This window comes from Nannobrachium achirus, assembly GCF_963921795.1.
Source record: "Nannobrachium achirus genome assembly, chromosome: 14".
NCBI lineage: Eukaryota > Metazoa > Chordata > Actinopteri > Myctophiformes > Myctophidae > Nannobrachium > Nannobrachium achirus.
In genome coordinates this window covers 3,844,999-3,863,033 of record NC_137821.1, presented here as the reverse complement: position 1 = coordinate 3,863,033, position 18,035 = coordinate 3,844,999, and the positions used below count along the sequence as shown (strand labels likewise).

The 18,035-nt window shown below is 41.1% G+C and overlaps 1 pseudogene across 1 annotated transcript; it reads left to right on the top strand.

The window, feature by feature from the left end:
* The first annotated feature begins 10,266 nt into the window (after positions 1 to 10,266).
* LOC308298668 (zinc-binding protein A33-like) lies at positions 10,267 to 13,422 on the top strand (annotated as a pseudogene). Its single transcript has 2 exons — positions 10,267 to 10,357; positions 11,934 to 13,422. The product of its transcript is annotated as a zinc-binding protein A33-like (transcript).
* Positions 13,423 to 18,035: the final 4,613 nt, after the last annotated feature.

Sequence of the window (18,035 nt, the reverse complement as noted above, 5' to 3'; positions counted from 1 at the left end):
ATGCTGACATGCACGTATAGGGACACACCTGTGTGTGTGTGTGTGTGTGTGTGTGTGTGTGTGTGTGTGTGTGTGTGTGTGTGTGTGTGTGTGTGTGTGCGTGTGTGTGTCCTGTTGAACCCTGATACGTGTGGACTAATCATCAAACTCTTTGATTTGACATGGAAGAATGTTTATTTTATACTGTTATATTGTTGTTGTCGGGCACAAACCTCACCTCTCCATATTTACACCTTTAACATTGTTTAATTAATGCTCTACTTCAGGGGTCTTCAACAGGGGGTCCGGGACCCCTAGGGGGTCCTCAGAGACAGAGTTACTACAGGGGGTCCTCCAAATCTTTGTGTGCTAGAAACCTTTTTTTCTCCTTTTTTATATTAACCATTTGAACCCTAGTGTCCATATTCTGAGAACTTTAGCCAAAACGCAGCACGAGGCGTTGTGAGCTTGTAGATCGGCTATTTTCGGCAAAGGGTTTTGGTGTAGAGGGGAAACAGAGCAGACTAAGTACAGAGTGAAAGGTCAGGTTTATTAAGTATTGATGGTTCAAGTGGTTAAATATCTGAAAACACAAATTGACATGAATCCAAAATACACCGACGATTGCGCTGTCAAACGATGAAACTATATGGAATCTATGAACAGGTTGTGGGGGTCCCTGCTTCATCTCTCTCTCAACTAAGGGGTCCTTGGCCTGAAAACGTTGAAGACCCCTGCTCTACTTCCTCACATGCTGCACTGGAACACAAGAGTAGCGGAAATAGCAGATCTACAAGCTCACAATGCGACGCGTTGTGAGCTTGTAGATCGGCTATTTTCGCTATTTCTGAAAAATGATTTGGAGTTGAAGTTGAATTAATTAAGTGTGTCAGACTTGAACCAATGAAAAGTAGTAACCAGATCTCCACTAGACTAATTAATTAAACCACATTGGATCCATTTGAAGCCTTTATTTTTCCCTTCTCCTGAAAAGCAGCGCTTTTGGACATACAAGGTTTCCACCTGACACTGATGATGTGTTCTATGACTGTATAAGATATTAATGTCCTCCATCATTCTATATGTACTGTAGACCAGGGGTCCTCAACGTTTTTCAGGCCAAGGACCCCCAAGCTGAGAGAGAGATGAAGCAGGGACCCCCCACTATATACTGTATACTAGTGTATAATATTGTTTTGCTGATTAAACTTTGACATAGATTTCATGGATAGTTTCATATAGACTTGTTTGACAGCACTGTCACGTTGTATTTGTATTAAAGGAGTAGTTCACCCCCAAAATGACTTTTTTTCTATTGATTACTCATGCCATGGAGAGTAGAGTTCAATAATATTTTTAGTTTTTTGTCACATTCCTAAGACATAAATGTGATAACAATAAATTTACCCCCATTCATTTCGGATGGTGACCCGTTTTGAAACGGGTCACCATCCGGAATCAATGGGGGTAAATTTACTCAAATCAAATTTTTGTCTTAGGAATGTGACAAAAACCAAAAAATATTATTGAACTCTACTCTCCATGGCATGAGTAATCAATAGAAAAAATGTCATTTTGGGGGTGAACTACTCCTTTAAGGAGTATTTTCAGACATCGAACCTTTTAAACCGTCAATACTTGGTAAACTTTCACTGTTTACTTAATCTGCTCTTGTTTTCCCTCTACACCAAACCTCTTTGCTGAAAATAGCCGATCTACAAGCTCACAGCGCCTCGCGTGAGCTTGTAGATCTGCTATTTTTGGCTAAAGTTCTTCTCACAATAGGGATGCTAGGGTTAATGTAAAAAAAAAAAAAAGGTTCCAATCAAAGATTCGGAGGACCCCCTGTAGTAACTCTGAGGACCCCCTGTAGTAACTCTGAGGACCCCCTGTAGTAACTCTGAGGACCCCCTGTAGTAACTCTGAGGACCCCCTGTAGTAACTCATGAGAAAGATCCTGGACAGTGTGAGCAGCGAGGCATGGCACAGACTGACAGACTGACTGATTATTGATTCAGGACGGTATTTTTTTTATTTTAGTATTTTGCCTCAGTTTATGTTTCTGTGGGAAGCAGAATCTTACAGTAAAATCATGCATACTGTACAATCTAAAACGGCTAGTTCCATTCCTTGATTCTGATTGGCTGGTTGCCGTGGTATATCTGAGACTATAACCCACAACTTGAATCAGTTTATATCAAACCCAGGTGCGTTATTTCTTTCCACAGTGTTCCACAGTGCACCAATTATCTGCACCTGTGTCGTTTCTGCTGCCTGGACGGGAAATACATTCTTGCAGAGCAGACCTTATTGTGTATTATTAGTGAAATAGAACAGTTTTAATTGGTACATGACTATGATTTTCATGTTGCAATATAGACCAATTATTTGTTTACAAACATTGAGACTGAATGCACAGCTGACTGTATCATGTAATCAATTCCCAACAGATCCCCAAACCTGTTGTTTTGGGGAGCACTGGTTATTCAACCTCCTCTTGTGTGCTAGTGAGGTGCGCCCATGGGTGCGCCCTTATCGAGACATATACTTCATTGTGCAACGGTGTTCCACGTCAAGAGTAGCTGATATACAAACTCACATCGCGTCACCAATGCAACCCTTCTGAGCTTGGAGGTCTGCGGCTCTGCGCGCGACACCGTCGCAGGACGGAGCATAATTAGGCTTCATGGACTGCAGCTGGGCGAGCAGTAGACGCTCTGGTGATCCAGTGGATCGGGTGGGTGATCAAGAGGAGCGCTCCCTCTGTTCTGATGACGGTGAATAGAGGTGGGGTTTGAAGGACAAATGTTTTGAATCGCTATTATTGTTTACAATCAACAGAAACTAAGGATTATAAATTTCAAGAGTGAGAATTTACAGTAAAAATCCTAAGCATTCTTCCTCCACACTGGGAGAAAAACGGCATCTGAAAGTTTGATGGAATGCATTTTTAAACACAAGTGCCATCCATTGCATCCTATGAACGGTGGGGTTCATTTGGTGCCGACCGGCGTGCGCATACTGGTTTATATCAATGTGACGTGGACCATTAAGGCATCTATTGTGACCGTTTTAGAAAAGCAATAAGCCACACAAGGCTTGTGGTTACCGGGGTAGTACACACCGGCTGAGAGGGTCGGAAACACTCGGCTGACGCCTCGTGTTTCCCAACGCCTCTCAGCCGGTGTATACTACCCCGGTAACCACTCGCCTCTTGTGGCTTATTGCTTTATCGAGATGCAAGTAGCCATGGAATAATAGGGATAATGTACAATGAGATATTCTATATGTAAACCCAGACATTGTGATGCTCACATGATGCATGTCTTAAGGTTTGCTATCGATATTTAGCACACACTGTAACTTATGTTCTCTTCTTCGTTTCTTTGTTGTCATGTGCAGGGCATTTAACGCTCGCATGACTCAACCTGCAGCTGATTTTGAGATTTTGAGGTGGTTTGGTTTTGCTAAGGAAACTGAGAAAATCTCCCTTTCATGATGTTTCCTTATCATACAAGCAAAGTCTTGTTTTTTCTCTGCCATTTGAGACGTTTTGTAAATATGAAATAAAATGTTTTGAGTGTTTCCTGAGCATTCTAATTCCATTTCTAAATCTCAAAAACAGGTCAAAATGACCCGTTAGTCATGTGAGTGTTAAATGTTTCACTGACTGCATTGTCTGATGCATTTCACTTCTCAGCTTGTATTTTCATTTGGGAAAACATTGTGTAAATAACAAATTTCATATGGTGTTATTGGTGTGTCATTCTGATATTGATGAACTTTTGGTACAACTGAAACTTGTAACTAGAAGCTTTTGCTTTGTGTGATCAATCCATACTGCCAGTGTTATAGTTTTTGAAGAGACTGGTTCAAGATCAGACGGCGTCAGTCGTCGTCCTAGAAACGGCAGATGTTGGACATGGCGAGAAAACGCGAGGCTGTCCGCGTCAGTGCCGATATCTAATGTTTCCGATTACCATGTCAAAATACTGTTCCGAATCTTGTTTAGATTAAGAAACGTAGGACACTCACGTTGTCGCGCTGTGGACCGTGGTGCTCCGTAGGCTACTTGTTGTTGTTGTTTGAAACAGGAAGACAAACCAAACCACTTCTTCCTGTCACTGTCTAACAATATACGTTTTATAAATAAAACTATTTGCCATGAGTACACGTGTCACGTAGAATACATTCATTATTCAGACCATTTAAAGCGTACAAATAAACGCATCATTAAATGAATGAATACAAATAAGAATATAAAGAGTCAAGACGGGGTTCGATCTCCGCCCATTCTTGGCATAAAGCCAACGTTCTGAAGCATAGACCGCAACGCCACGATAGCCACAGCATCTCTGAATTATAATCCCGTTACATAGTAAAGACAAACAGCTATCCAAACACACAGACGACATGGTCATTGGATTAACTTGAGACATTGACACTGATTTCCGACTCGGCTGTTTAATAGGCAACCGATTTGTCTCTCAACACCTCACTCGCCATCATTCATCAGATTAGTCTTCATGGTATACAGTTTACTTAGAAATAGTAAATATGACGCATGATATAAAGTTAGTCTAGTTAGAACAACTCGAACTGGTATAAAAAATGACAAAGCCTCCCCCTGACCGTCCTTCAAAATATAGACTAAGGCCATAAAGCTGGTTGCACACTGCTGCGTTTTTCGTTGCGAAATGCGTTTTTCAGGGCAAGGAGAGAGAGAGAGAGATAGAGAGAGCAAGGGATAGAGTGGTGCGCGAAACGGGCAGCAGTGTGCAAACGTGACTGACATAAAGTGAGCTTGATTTTTTTCCGAAATTCACTCCAATATTCGGCCCGAAAAACGCAGCAGTGTGCAACCACCTTAAGGCTACCTATCTCCCCTTTTCTTTGGAAATATCTCCTATTGTTATTTTTTCTTTTTTTAGAACAAATCCTACTCTCTGTGTCCATCGTGGTGCAGAGGTCCATGCTCTAGGACGGAGTCACGGAGATTTTATGCCGAGAATGAGAGGAGATCGAATCCTGTTGACTCTTTTTATTTTTAATTTGTATTCATTCATTTAGTGATGCGTTTATTTGTACGCTTTAAATGGTCTGAATAATGAATGTATTCTACGTGACACGTTTACTCATGGCAAATAGTTTTAATTATTGATAAAACATATATTGTTAGACAGTGACAGGAAGAAGTGTCTTCCTGTTTCAAACAATAACAAAAAGCAACCTACGGAGTACGGAGCACCACGGTCCACAGCGCGACAACGTGAGTCTACAAACTTAATCTAAACAAGATTCGGATCGGTATTTTGACAAAATTTAATATTGGCACTGACGCGGATAGCCCTAGAATGTCTCTTATTTTCGGTCGATTGACCCTTTGGGTAATCCCTCAAATAGAGCCATAGAACGCTCCCATGGCGCGGCGGTTAGCAAATAATCTGCGCGGCCCTAAAGTGCAGCGCGCTACTTGTGTACTCACCCAATAATGTATTCCTCAGCCTGGGAGAACGATATTGTCATGTAGTGTTATATCCATTTGAAAGTTCTGGCTGAAAACATGTACTTTGTAAAATATCACCACTTAACACGAGCCAACACGGACGACTTATACGACCGGGCGAGGGGATCGGAATGACTGCTGGACTGAATATATCATAACTTCCTTTGGGAAGCACAAAACGTACGGGGCACACAATCACGCAGGTGGTGTGATTAGTCACCCCACGTCAATCACAAGCACCTGTCAATTGTGTTGCCCCGTACGTTTTGTGCTTCCCAAAGGAAGTTATGATATATTCAGTCCAGCAGTCATTCCGATCCCCTCGCCCGGTCGTATAAGTCGTCCGTGTTGGCTCGTGTTAAGTGGTGATATTTTACAAAGTACATGTTTTCAGCCAGAACTTTCAAATGGATATAACACTACATGACAATATCGTTCTCCCAGGCTGAGGAATACATTATTGGGTGAGTACACAAGTAGCGCGCTGCACTTTAGGGCCGCGCAGATTATTTGCTAACCGCCGCGCCATGGGAGCGTTCTATGGCTCTATTTGAGGGATTACCCAAAGGGTCAATCGACCGAAAATAAGAGACATTCTAGGGCTATGACGCGGACAGCCTCGCGTTTTGTCACCATGTCCAACATCTGCCGTTTCTAGGACGACGACCGACGCTGTCTCATTTTGAAATGGTCTCTTCATAAACTATAACACCAGGATGATTTAGATGGTAAAAAAAATAAAATATATTTTAATAAAAGTTACAAAAACAACCCTCCTTTGAGTATGGACTGTATAAATGATTTGATAGTTTCATATTTAGTTTACTTAGAAATGGTAGAAAGAGTTTATGTCTACCAAAATATTGTTGTTTGTACCCATGTTGGTATCATTTTAAAGATGTTATTTTTTTACAATAGACACTCATCCCCAGACAATCTAATTCTTCCATCTCTTTCAACTCAATAGACAAAGTTAACCTCAAAGGCCCAGCTTCTTTGCTTTGTGTCTTTGCCTGAGTTATTGCCAATGTTCATGAATATATGGATTGCACTGTCATCAATAGAATCTAGCCTCGTAAATCAGAAGGCAGGAGGAGTCTAGTTTACTAGGCTAAATAAAATCAGGTGTGGGGAAAGATAAAGTCCCATTTGATTCAACAATAGAGGGTATAGGCGTGACATCATTGTTGCTGGATCTTATGTGGGAACACGCCTACTGAGTGGCAAAACACTAATTTCTGCCATTGACAGCCCATACATCCAAACATAAAAGTCATATCTGATTGTATTAAACAAAGTTAAACTCACCAACATTGCGGCTGTACTGAAAGCTTTAATTATCCTCTTTCTATCTGCAAATTACGTTTTTGTTTCATAAAAATCCACCATAGGCATGTTATGAGCTACTTTCTGTCAAGACATTCTGTGCAGGTTTTTATTTTTTCAACAACACAACATCCTGCTGCCTCCTGCATTATGTGCCATTTAGAAACAGGTGGTATGCAGGGCCGTTGAGTGATTTGCAACTAGCACTTCCAAACTCCAATGCTCCATGCTGCTCAATGTTTTACCACTCAGTAGATTAGGGGGGCGGGTCCCAGATAGGGGCTGTTAAGTCTGACATCATTTTGTAGGCAGAGGAGAATTTTTGCCCCCAGTGCCCGTGAATCTTTTTACTATTTTTACTATTTACATATTTTTCTTCTCTTTGTTGTTGAAAGGAAAGTGTTAGAATTATACTTTAGTCGTTATTTTTGTCTCGGATCTGTTGAAACAGCGAGGAACAGATATTGACAATAAATCTGCTTGGAGGTCTGACTACAAAATGATGTCACAAAGCCCCTAATTATCCCAGACTAGTAAATCAGTTAGAAAACCAACCACTAGGGGTCACAATAGATCAAGTTTTCATCTCCAGTTGATGCCATTCAACATTGAATGAATGATGTTCTCCTGTCCTCAGTCATTCCTCAGATAGAAGACACAATCGTGCAATTTGGGTAAAGATTCAAACACAACTTTAGTTTGTGTATAATTTACAATCTGTGCATTTATCAGATGCTCTCCTCCAGGGTGCTTTAAAGAGCATCACTGGAATAAGCAGAGAGTAAACCAGCAGGGCTTCTTGGGAGTTGTAGTTCCTGTCTACAAGCATCTGACATAAACAGCATAACAAATACTACTGGAACTACACTGTTCTATTCCATGCAACATATCTGTGAATAGAAGTGTGTCAACACACACATTGGAGACTATCATTTATAACATAGATTGGAACATATTATTTTCACAAAACGCATATCATGGTGATTGAAACGAGGCTTTAAACTAGCGAAAAGGAACCATAAAGTATTCATGACAATGTTTATGAAGGTAAGAAAATCAAATGTAAAAGTTGGGGGGAAAACATGTTGCTTCTGGTAGCAGAACAGCACAACCAGCGGCCAATCATAGGAACTTTCAGTTCCGTGTTTAATTCATTTTAATTTCAACCTCACCCGCTCACCCCTGGTCCTCTCCTCCACATCCCAAGGCTGGGTGAAGAAGGAGCAGACATGTTGTCATCGTTCTAAACTGCACTGGGAGGTTTGATGGAATCCATTGAAAACAACCGGAGCCACATGGACAAGTGTTTACAGAAACAAGAATTGATTGATTGATTGATTGATTGATTGATTGATTGATTGATTGAAGACTTTATTGTCAGTTTGCATAGGAAAAGGTACAGTTTCATGACGGTACAGTTCACTGGTACAAGGTCTACTAAAAGGAGATCCTAGAAAAGACAGCTTATTTCCACAGGAAACCATTTAAGTATCTCATATAACATTGAATGACAGACGAATAGAACACAGTACTATGCAGTAGTCAGGAGAAAAAAAAATGAAAGAACAAAAAAAAAAAAAAAGAAAACATAAGACTAAACAAACAGAAAGTATATACAAAGAAGGGGCAGGGGAATTAATTTAGTTTATTGAAACCTTTGCCAAATAAAACGGTTCAGGACGATTTGTGATTTGGTACGGGAAAGTCCTGATCTGGCGAAGCCCGAACTGGCGAACAGGGGAAATGTCCCCTACCGTAGCGATCTGGCGAATCGTTTTATTGTCTTAAACATGGCTCTGTTTTAAGGCATTTTTCGTAGTTATTGAGTGCTTGGCGCATTGGTCTCGCCTGTTGCCCGTGGCGTTATTGTAAATGACGCCGCAGCTCCAGGCGGAGCCGCTCGATTGTCCACGACACTGCAAGCGGCGCGAAGGCCAGCGGACCTTGGTCCTGCTCTTCGCCCCCGAGCGCCGCAGTTACGAAGCCGTGGTGAATGCAATCGTTATATTTATGCCCAGGCCGTAAGGCCTGGGCAAGCGCACGATAAACGCCCTGTCCAGAAGGATTAAACGAAAAAGACGAAAAATATGCAGAAGGTTTTTTTTTCCCTTTTTCTTTCGCCAGATCGCTACGGTAGGGGACATTTCCCCTGTTCGCCAGTTCGGGCTTCGCCAAAAAGGTACGTGCCCTTTGGTACACCGTGACCTCTCCTTCTTTAACTCCTGTCCACTCTCTCTCTCTGAAACTGGACGTTCTTTTGACCGTGAAAACCGTTGCTTCCATCCCAGCTTGTTGTTTCTCTACAGAACGATACATAGAGAGGATTATCATCATCAGTGGTGAGTGTTGATGTTTAAACATTATTTACATTCCAAAGGAAATGGTCGTGAAACTCTCGTCAATAGTTTACTTTTTAAACGTTTCTTAACTGTCATGTCTTTTGATAGTCTAACACTTCCTGCTTGCTGTGCGTGTGTTTGGTTCTACTAGTCCTAGTCTAATAGCTTATTCATACTTAAATGGTCATTATTTTATTTGGTAACTCTTTTAAGTTACCAGATAAAATAATATGTTTTTAATTCTTAACACAAGAATGAATGAGAATGAATGGTGAAAATAGCCGATCAACAAGCTCACCATGCGTCATGATATGGTCTAAAACCCTTGAGCTGTGTGTGTGTGTGTGTGTGTGTGTGTGTGTGTGTGTGTGTGTGTGTGAGAGAGAGAGAGAGTTTGTCTAGCTATACTTATGGGGACTAAACGCATGTTCACACAGTCACCTGCAGGGGTGACAGTGTGGGGACAAAATAGTAGGTCCCCACAACGGTTAGGGTTAGGGGTTAGGTTTAGGGATAGAGGTTAGGGTAAGGCCACAGGACTTGCATAAAGATGAATGGAAGTCTATGTAATGTCCCCACAAGTGATGTAAATAATAGTGTGTGTGTGTGTGTGTGTGTGCGTGCGCGCGTGCGAGCGAGTGAGTGAGTGAGTGAGTGAGTGATCGAGTGAGTGAAACAGACAGATAATTAACCAGTTTTACATTCTGTAAGGAGAACCTAAGAATGAAAGATAAGTGTATATTGCAATTATTATGAATACATTATTGAGATTGATGTCTGATGTGTACTGATGAATAAACTCTGCCCCATGTTTTGGACTCGTTTGAACGTAATGTTCATTGTGTGTGTTTACAGTGTTTGAAGGTAATGTTCATTGTGTGTGTTTACAGTGTTTGAAGATAATGTTCATTGTGTGTGTTTACAGTGTTTGAAGATAATGTTCATTGTGTGTGTTTACAGTGTTTGAAGGTAATGTTCATTGTGTGTGTTTACAGTGTTTGAAGGTAATGTTCATTGTGTGTGTTTACAGTGTTTGAAGGTAATGTTCATTGTGTGTGTTTACAGTGTTTGAAGGTTATGTTCATTGTGTGTGTTTACAGTGTACAGTATGCTATGATGGATGCTAAAAGGAGGAGAACACAGCAGAATGCAGCGGATGAGCAGAACAGCTCCTTGCAGACTTGGACTCATTCTCTGGATGCTCCAGGTATGTCTGTGTGCAACCATGACTGCATGTGGTCCAACGTTTAAAACATGGGTTAAAATATGCATCCATTGGTATCCTTCAACAGGAATGATATGATATGATATGATATGATATGATATGATATGATATGATATGATATGATATGATATGATATGGTATAGTACTTTATTGTCAGTTCACAACTGAAATCTGTCTTGAGACAGCAGCCATGTATGCAAAACATACTGTATATTATACTGGTATACAAACATTTGACACAAAGGACCAAAACAGGATTACATACATAAGGATAATACAGACAAGAGATTGATGGACAAAGGACCTTTTTAGAGTAACCTTATTGTATGCTGGAACACATATCTCCTTCCTGAAGGCAGGGATATTTATTAAAAAAAACATTTACATTTTTAAAAAATGTTTAAATTATTTTGAATTATTTGACAATCTTTTAAAACGTGCACCTATACTGGCCTGTGCAAAATGGGTATATCGGCTTGAAAGTAAAACTAAGCACAAAAAGAAAGGAAACTTGACTTCGGTCCATTATATCTCCCCTTTAATAATACCATTTTCATAGTGTTAGATCATTTTTTATCGATAATTCGTCACCTTTCCAACGAGATACAGCTTGCTAAGCATCGGGCATTCGAGGCATGAGCTTCAAACATGTGGGTAGCGCCGACCAAAAAATTGCCAAAATGGCCTGTAATACTGTTCTGCTGGCATTCACTCTCGTTTTGGGCTTCAAGTGCTGGCAGGTGTGTACCAGTCACTGGTGTGTGCCAGTCACTGGTGTGTGACAGTCACAGGTGTGTACCAGTCACTGGTGTGTACCAGTCACTGGTGTGTGCCAGTCACTGGTGTGTACCAGTCACTGGTGTGTACCAGTCACTGGTGTGTGCCAGTCACTGGTGTGTACCAGTCACTGGTGTGTGCCAGTCACTGGTGTGTACCAGTCACTGGTGTGTGCCAGTCACTGGTGTGTGACAGTCACTGGTGTGTGACAGTCACAGGTGTGTACCAGTCACTGGTGTGTACCAGTCACTGGTGTGTGCCAGTCACAGGTGTGTACCAGTCACTGGTGTGTACCAGTCACTGGTGTGTGCCAGTCACTGGTGTGTGCCAGTCACAGGTGTGTACCAGTCACTGGTGTGTGCCAGTCACTGGTGTGTACCAGTCACTGGTGTGTACCAGTCACTGGTGTGTGCCAGTCACTGGTGTGTGCCAGTCACAGGTGTGTACCAGTCACTGGTGTGTGCCAGTCACTGGTGTGTGACAGTCACAGGTGTGTACCAGTCACTGGTGTGTGCCAGTCACTGGTGTGTACCAGTCACTGGTGTGTGCCAGTCACTGGTGTGTGCCCAGCACCTGAGCATGGGTTCTGGTTTCTTCAAGCAGCAACACTGGTGGAAAGATGCCACGTTTGTCCCTTAATAAAAACAATACAAATTGGTATTATTAAAGGAGAGATATAATGGACCGAAGTCAAGTTTCCTTTCTTTTTGTGCTTCGTTTTATTACAGTATTAATGCAATGGGGGAAAGTTTAACAACGTTCTTCTCTTCTTCTCTTCCAGGGATCAACATGGAGGCTACAGACATCATCACACAGAACAAGATAAATATTCAACTTATTCTAATGCCAAACATTCACTTTGTCAGTGAGTGTGTTTTTGAAAAACATCTAGTGACGCTCCGTGAGTACACCGACCTGAAAAGCATCTCTCTGCCATCCAAGGCAGCCTCTGAACTTGTGGACAAAATGATCTTCAAGGGTGAAACAACGTGCGTCTCGTTCCTGCGTCTGCTACAAGACACAAAACTAACAGACGAGTTTCCTGCTCTGAAGACAATGCCATGGTACAACCCTCCATCCACACAGTCATCTGAGGAGGAAGTCAAGGTGTTGAGTTGTGAACATCCAGAGAAGGATAAAGGTTTCTGTGAGGAGGAACAGAGAGCTGTGTGTCGTATCTGTGACTCCTCTCACCACCCTGGTCACAAGCTGCTTCCTATAGAACAAGCAGTCAACAACCTGAAGGACCAACTGAAGTCTGACCTCAGGACTCTAAGGGACAAGAGGACCAAATACAAACAAATAAAAAATACAAACATATAAAAAATAGACACAATAATAATGTTATTCCACAAAACAAGAAGCAGGTTTTGGCCGCAGAGAAGCAGATCAGAGCAGAGTTTAAAAAACTCCACCAGATCCTGACAGACGAAGAGGAGGCCAGACTGGCAGCTCTGAGGGAGGAAGAGGAGCAGAAGGAGGAGATCATTCAGATCATCCAGGAGCAGATCTCCTCTCTCTCAGACAGCATCTCTGCTGTAGAACGAGAGCTGCAGAAACACAGCGTGTCATTTCTCAGCAGTTATAAACACACTCAGACCAGAGCCAGAGTCCAGTGTACGCGGTCAGATCCACAGCTGGACTCTGGAGCTCTGATAGACGTGGCCAAACACCTGGGAAACCTGACCTCCACAGTCTGGGAGAAGATGAAGGAGAAGGTCACGTTCACTCCTGTCATTCTGGACCCAAACACAGCAAACCCCCGTCTCTGTCTGTCTGAAGACCTGACCAGTGTGAGATGGACAGACACATGGCAGCAGCTTCCTGACAACCCAGAGAGGTTCACTTATGCTGCTGATGTTCTGGGTTCAGAGGGTTACAGTTCAGGAAAACACAGCTGGGAAGTGCTGGTTGGAGACCATCCTTACTGGTTGATAGGTGTGGCTAAAGAATCTGTTGACAGGAAGGGAGAGAACCTTGCCTCACCAGAATATGGATTCTGGTGTTTAAAGCAGAAGGATGGTGTCTATGCTAATGGGTGTAGTTACACCATCTCACTGCAGAGGAACCCTGAGAGGATCAGAGTCCAGCTGGACTATGACAGGGGGGAGGTGTCCTTCTACGACCCTGAAGACATGACTCACATCTACACTTATAAAGACACTTTCACTGACAAACTCTACCCGTATTTCGGTATTGGAAAGGCTGGTGATGCTGAAACCACTGATATCAAAATCTGTCCAGTAGAGACGCGTCTCTCTGGGATGTAATCGGGCACAGCCCTTTGGGAGGTCAGGGGGTCAGATGGAAACAACAAGGGCACCCAAACAAACACAACAACAACAACAACGGCTGTACATTATTGCAGTCTGATGTGAAATCAATCAACAACATGCATCTTCTCAAAGCAGACATTTTGACAGGTGAACCCAGCTGAAGTTAAAGGAGCACTCCAGACATTTTCAACCCTCTCTTCATACAGTCTGTCCTCATTCATTATATGATGAGATGACTCAGCAACTGTCCATGCTGACATGCACGTAGTGACGTAGGGACACACCTGTGTGTGTGTGTGTGTGTGTGTGTGTGTGTGTGTGTGTGTGTGTGTGTGTGTGTGTGTGTGTGTGTGTGTGTGTGTGTGTGTGTGTTGCTGTTGAACCCTGATACGTGTGTACTAATCATCAAACTCTCTTTGATTTGACATGGAAGAATGTTTATTTTATACTGTTATATTGTTGTTGTCGGGCACAAACCTCACGTCTCCATATGTACACCTTTAACATTGTTTAATTAATGCTGTACTTCAGGGGTCTTCAACAGGGGGTCCGGGACCCCTAGGGGGTCCTCAGAGACAGAGCTACTACAGGGGGTCCTCCAAATCTTTGTGTGCTAGAAACCTTTTTTTTCTCCTTTTTTATATTAACCATTTGAACCCTAGTGTCCATATTCTGAGAACTTTAGCCAAAACGCAGCGCGAGGCGTTGTGAGCTTGTTGATCGGCTATTTTCTGCAAAGAGCTTTGGTGTAGAGGGGGAAAAGAGCAGACTAAGTACTAGTGAGTGAAAGGTCAAGTTTTATTATATAAGTATTGATAGTTCAAGTGGTTAAATATCTGAAAACACGAATTGACATGAATCCAAAATACGCTGATGATTCTGCTGTCAAACGATGAAACTATATGGAATCTATGAACAGGTTGTGGGGGTCCCTGCTTCATCTCTCTCTCAACTAAGGGGTCCTTGGCCTGAAAACGTTGAGGACCCCTGCTCTACCTCCTCACATGCTGCACTGTAACACAAGAGTAGCGGAAATAGCAGATCTACAAGCTCACAATGCGACGCGTTGTGAGCTTGTAGATCGGCTATTTTAGCTATTTCTGAGAAATGATTTGGAGTTAAAGTTGAATTGGTTAAGTGTGTCAAACTTGAATCAATGAAAAGTATCAACCAGATCTCCACTAGACTAATTAATTCATAACCACATTGGATCCATTTGAAGCCTTTATTTTTCCCTTCTCCTGAAAAGCAACGGTTTTGGACATACAAGGTTTCCACCTGACACTGATGATGTGTTCTATGACTGTATAAGATATTAATGTCCTCCATCATTCTATATGTACTGTAGACCAAGGGTCCTCAACGTTTTTCAGGCCAAGGACCCCTAGGCTGAGAGAGAGATGAAGCAGGGACCCCCCCACCATATGCTGTATACTAGTGTATAATATTGTTTTGCTGATTAAACTTTGACATAGATTTCATGGATAGTTTCATATAGACTTGTTTGACAGCACTGTCACGTTGTATTCGTGTTAAGCAGTATTTTCAGACATCGAACCTTTTAAACCGTCAATACTTGGTAAACTTTCACTGTTTACTTAATCTGCTCTCGTTTTCCCCTCTACACCAAACCTCTTTGCCGAAAATAGCCGATCTACAAGCTCACAACGCCTCGCAAACGCGAGGCGTTGTGAGCTTGTAGATCTGCTATTTTTGTCTAAAGTTCTTCTCAAAATAGGGGTGCTAAAGTTAATGTAAAAAAAAAGAAAAAAAGGTTCCAATCACACCAAAGATTTGGCGGCCCCCCTGTAGTAACTCTGAGGACCCCCTAGGGGTCCCGGACCCCCTGTTGAAGACCCCTGCTGTAGATCAATGATATGTTATGACTGTAAGATATGAATGTTTATCATTATTATATACTGTAGATCAATGATCAGCTTTGTGTTTATGATTGAAATATTGATCTGGAATGGAACTCGTTGTGTAAGGATTGTTGGTGAGGATGTTGAATACTTGAACAGCCTTAAATGACACAAATTATGATTTAATGTTGATGTTTTTACATACAGTACATGCCTTACAACCTATAAACATTTAATGTGTATTTGTACAAACATACCTGTCAACCAAGATGACACAAATAATGATGTTATAGTTACCATGGCCCTCCCACAAGCCTTAAAGGAGAGCAAATCCCCAGCCTCCTTCAAAATTGGTATGAAAAGTCACCTTCAGGCGGCTGCTACATGTGACTTGTAAATAGACTAAGTCCCCATGCCCCCCACCCCTTTTTTCTGCCTTTGTATTTGATGTTATGCTTTTTTCTGCTTTTAAAATTGATATTATCCTAGATGAAGTATATGTTCTATCCGTCTGTCTTTCAATGTTATATGACATACTTAAAGGGTGGTTCCTGTGGAAATAAGCCTCGACTTTCTAGGATCTCCTTTTAGTTGACCTGTGATGTGTACCAGTGATTTGTACTGTCATGAAACTGTATTTCTTTCTATTGCAAACTTCTAATACATTCTTCAATGAATCAATCAATCAATCAATCAATCAATGGTAACATGCTATTGATGTATAATTGTATCATAATTGTTGTCATTTGAACACTGGGAGAATACAGTGTGGACATTTGATTTCATGTTTTATTATTTTATTAAACATTTAATGATTTCCACATGTTTCTGTTCTGCTGTGCTGTCAGTGTGAGGTCATAGATCATATTTAGTACAGTTTAGTTTGTGTATCATTTATAATATAATTTAATTTAATTTATAATATAATTTAATTTAATTTATAATATAATTTAATTTAATTTATAATATCATTTAATGTAATTTATAATATAATTTAATTTAATTTCACTGGCTAGACCTTTGACCCAGTGACAGAACCTATAAGAAAGAGTACATTTACTCAAGTACTTTACTTAAAAGAGTAGTACTGCTAGTAGTATGGAAATTGTACTGATAGGGAGCGGAAATTGCTTCAGAGGGTGGTCAAAAGTGCCCAGTGTATTGTAGGCTCGTCACTACCATCTATTGAGTCTATACACAAGCAACGCTGCCGGTCTAAGGCCCTAAGCATCATAAAGGATGTCTCTCACCCCAACAACAGATAGTCGGGGATCCACATGCCCAAAAGCTCAAGGAATAGGGTTGAACCTGTGATGTTCTGCCACACTTTTTATTTCTGTTTTATCATCACTGTGATGACTGTAAAAAGTGATGACTCATCACTTTTGTTGGTTCATTTTCTAGCCCAAGGAATATCTTTTGTGCAAAACAAATGCTTGCAATGGATTCAGAATCATGAAAGCCCTCCAGTTTGACCCCTCACATGCTACTTAAAGCAGATGTTTTCTTTTTTATAATATATATCCATTCCTGTGTAGTGGAGTCAATGGGACAGTGAAATGGCCATAACCTTTTTTTCACGATGTTTCCGGCAGAGCAGGCCTCTCATTCTGTGGACCTTAATGACCAAACGAATAGATAAAACAGAAATAAAAAGTATGGCAGAACATCACAGGTCCTCTCCCATTTTGAGGGACTGGATCCCCGGCTAAGACTATTTCACCCCTCCCGTTCACAGAGGCGAAAGGGCTACACATGTCTCAAGACATTAACAGCCAGATCCAGAAACAGCTTCTTTCCCTCAGTTATCATTCTGTTGAACTCTTAATCCCTCCCTCCATTCCCAGGACAAATGAACCCACATACTGACTTTTTAAGACTGTATTTTTATTGGTACATGTGCTGCTACTTTTTCACTGCATTGGATTGATGCCATCAAATTAATTTCGTTGTACACTTGTGTTCAATGACAAAATAAAATTCAATCCATCCATCCATACTTAAAAATGACTTTCTTTCTATTGATTACTCACGCCATGGAGAATTGAATGCATGGATATGTTTTGGTATCTGTCACATAAGACAAAAAATCGATTATAGTACATTTACCCCCATCGATTCCGGATGATATCTGGAATCAATTGGGGCAAATTTACTACATATGTTTTTGTCTTAGGAATGCAAAAAAATATTATTGAACTCAAGTCTCCATGGCGTGAGTAATCAATAGAAGAAAAATAAAAGTCATTTTGGGGTGAACTACTCCTTTAAACATTAATACTTCAACTCCACTACATCTCAGAGGTACAGTAAATAGTGTACTTCTTTTTTTTACTCCACTACAATTATTTTAAAAGTTTAGTCACAAGATATGTAGTTTGTAGAGATAGTTTATTACAAACCTAAAGCCCTATTTTATAATGTGGTTATTGTCACATTGTGAGCTTGTAAATAGATGGTCAGTTTTGTAAAAGGTCTGAAAGTACTTTTAGTTTTGGTGCTTCATCTACATTGGCGTTTACAAAGGAGCACACAAGTTCGTTTTACAAGAAGGCAGGCGAAAACGAGTTTTAACCAAAGTACAAAAACAGCGTTTAATTTAACTTAAGCAGATTATTTCAACAGCATCATGGCACTTAGTCATCATCATATCATATAATAATGAAACTGGAATATAGTGAAAGGGGGAACGGTGTAATTGATGAGTAAACAATAACTAATATCTATGGGCCGGTGCAAAAGGCA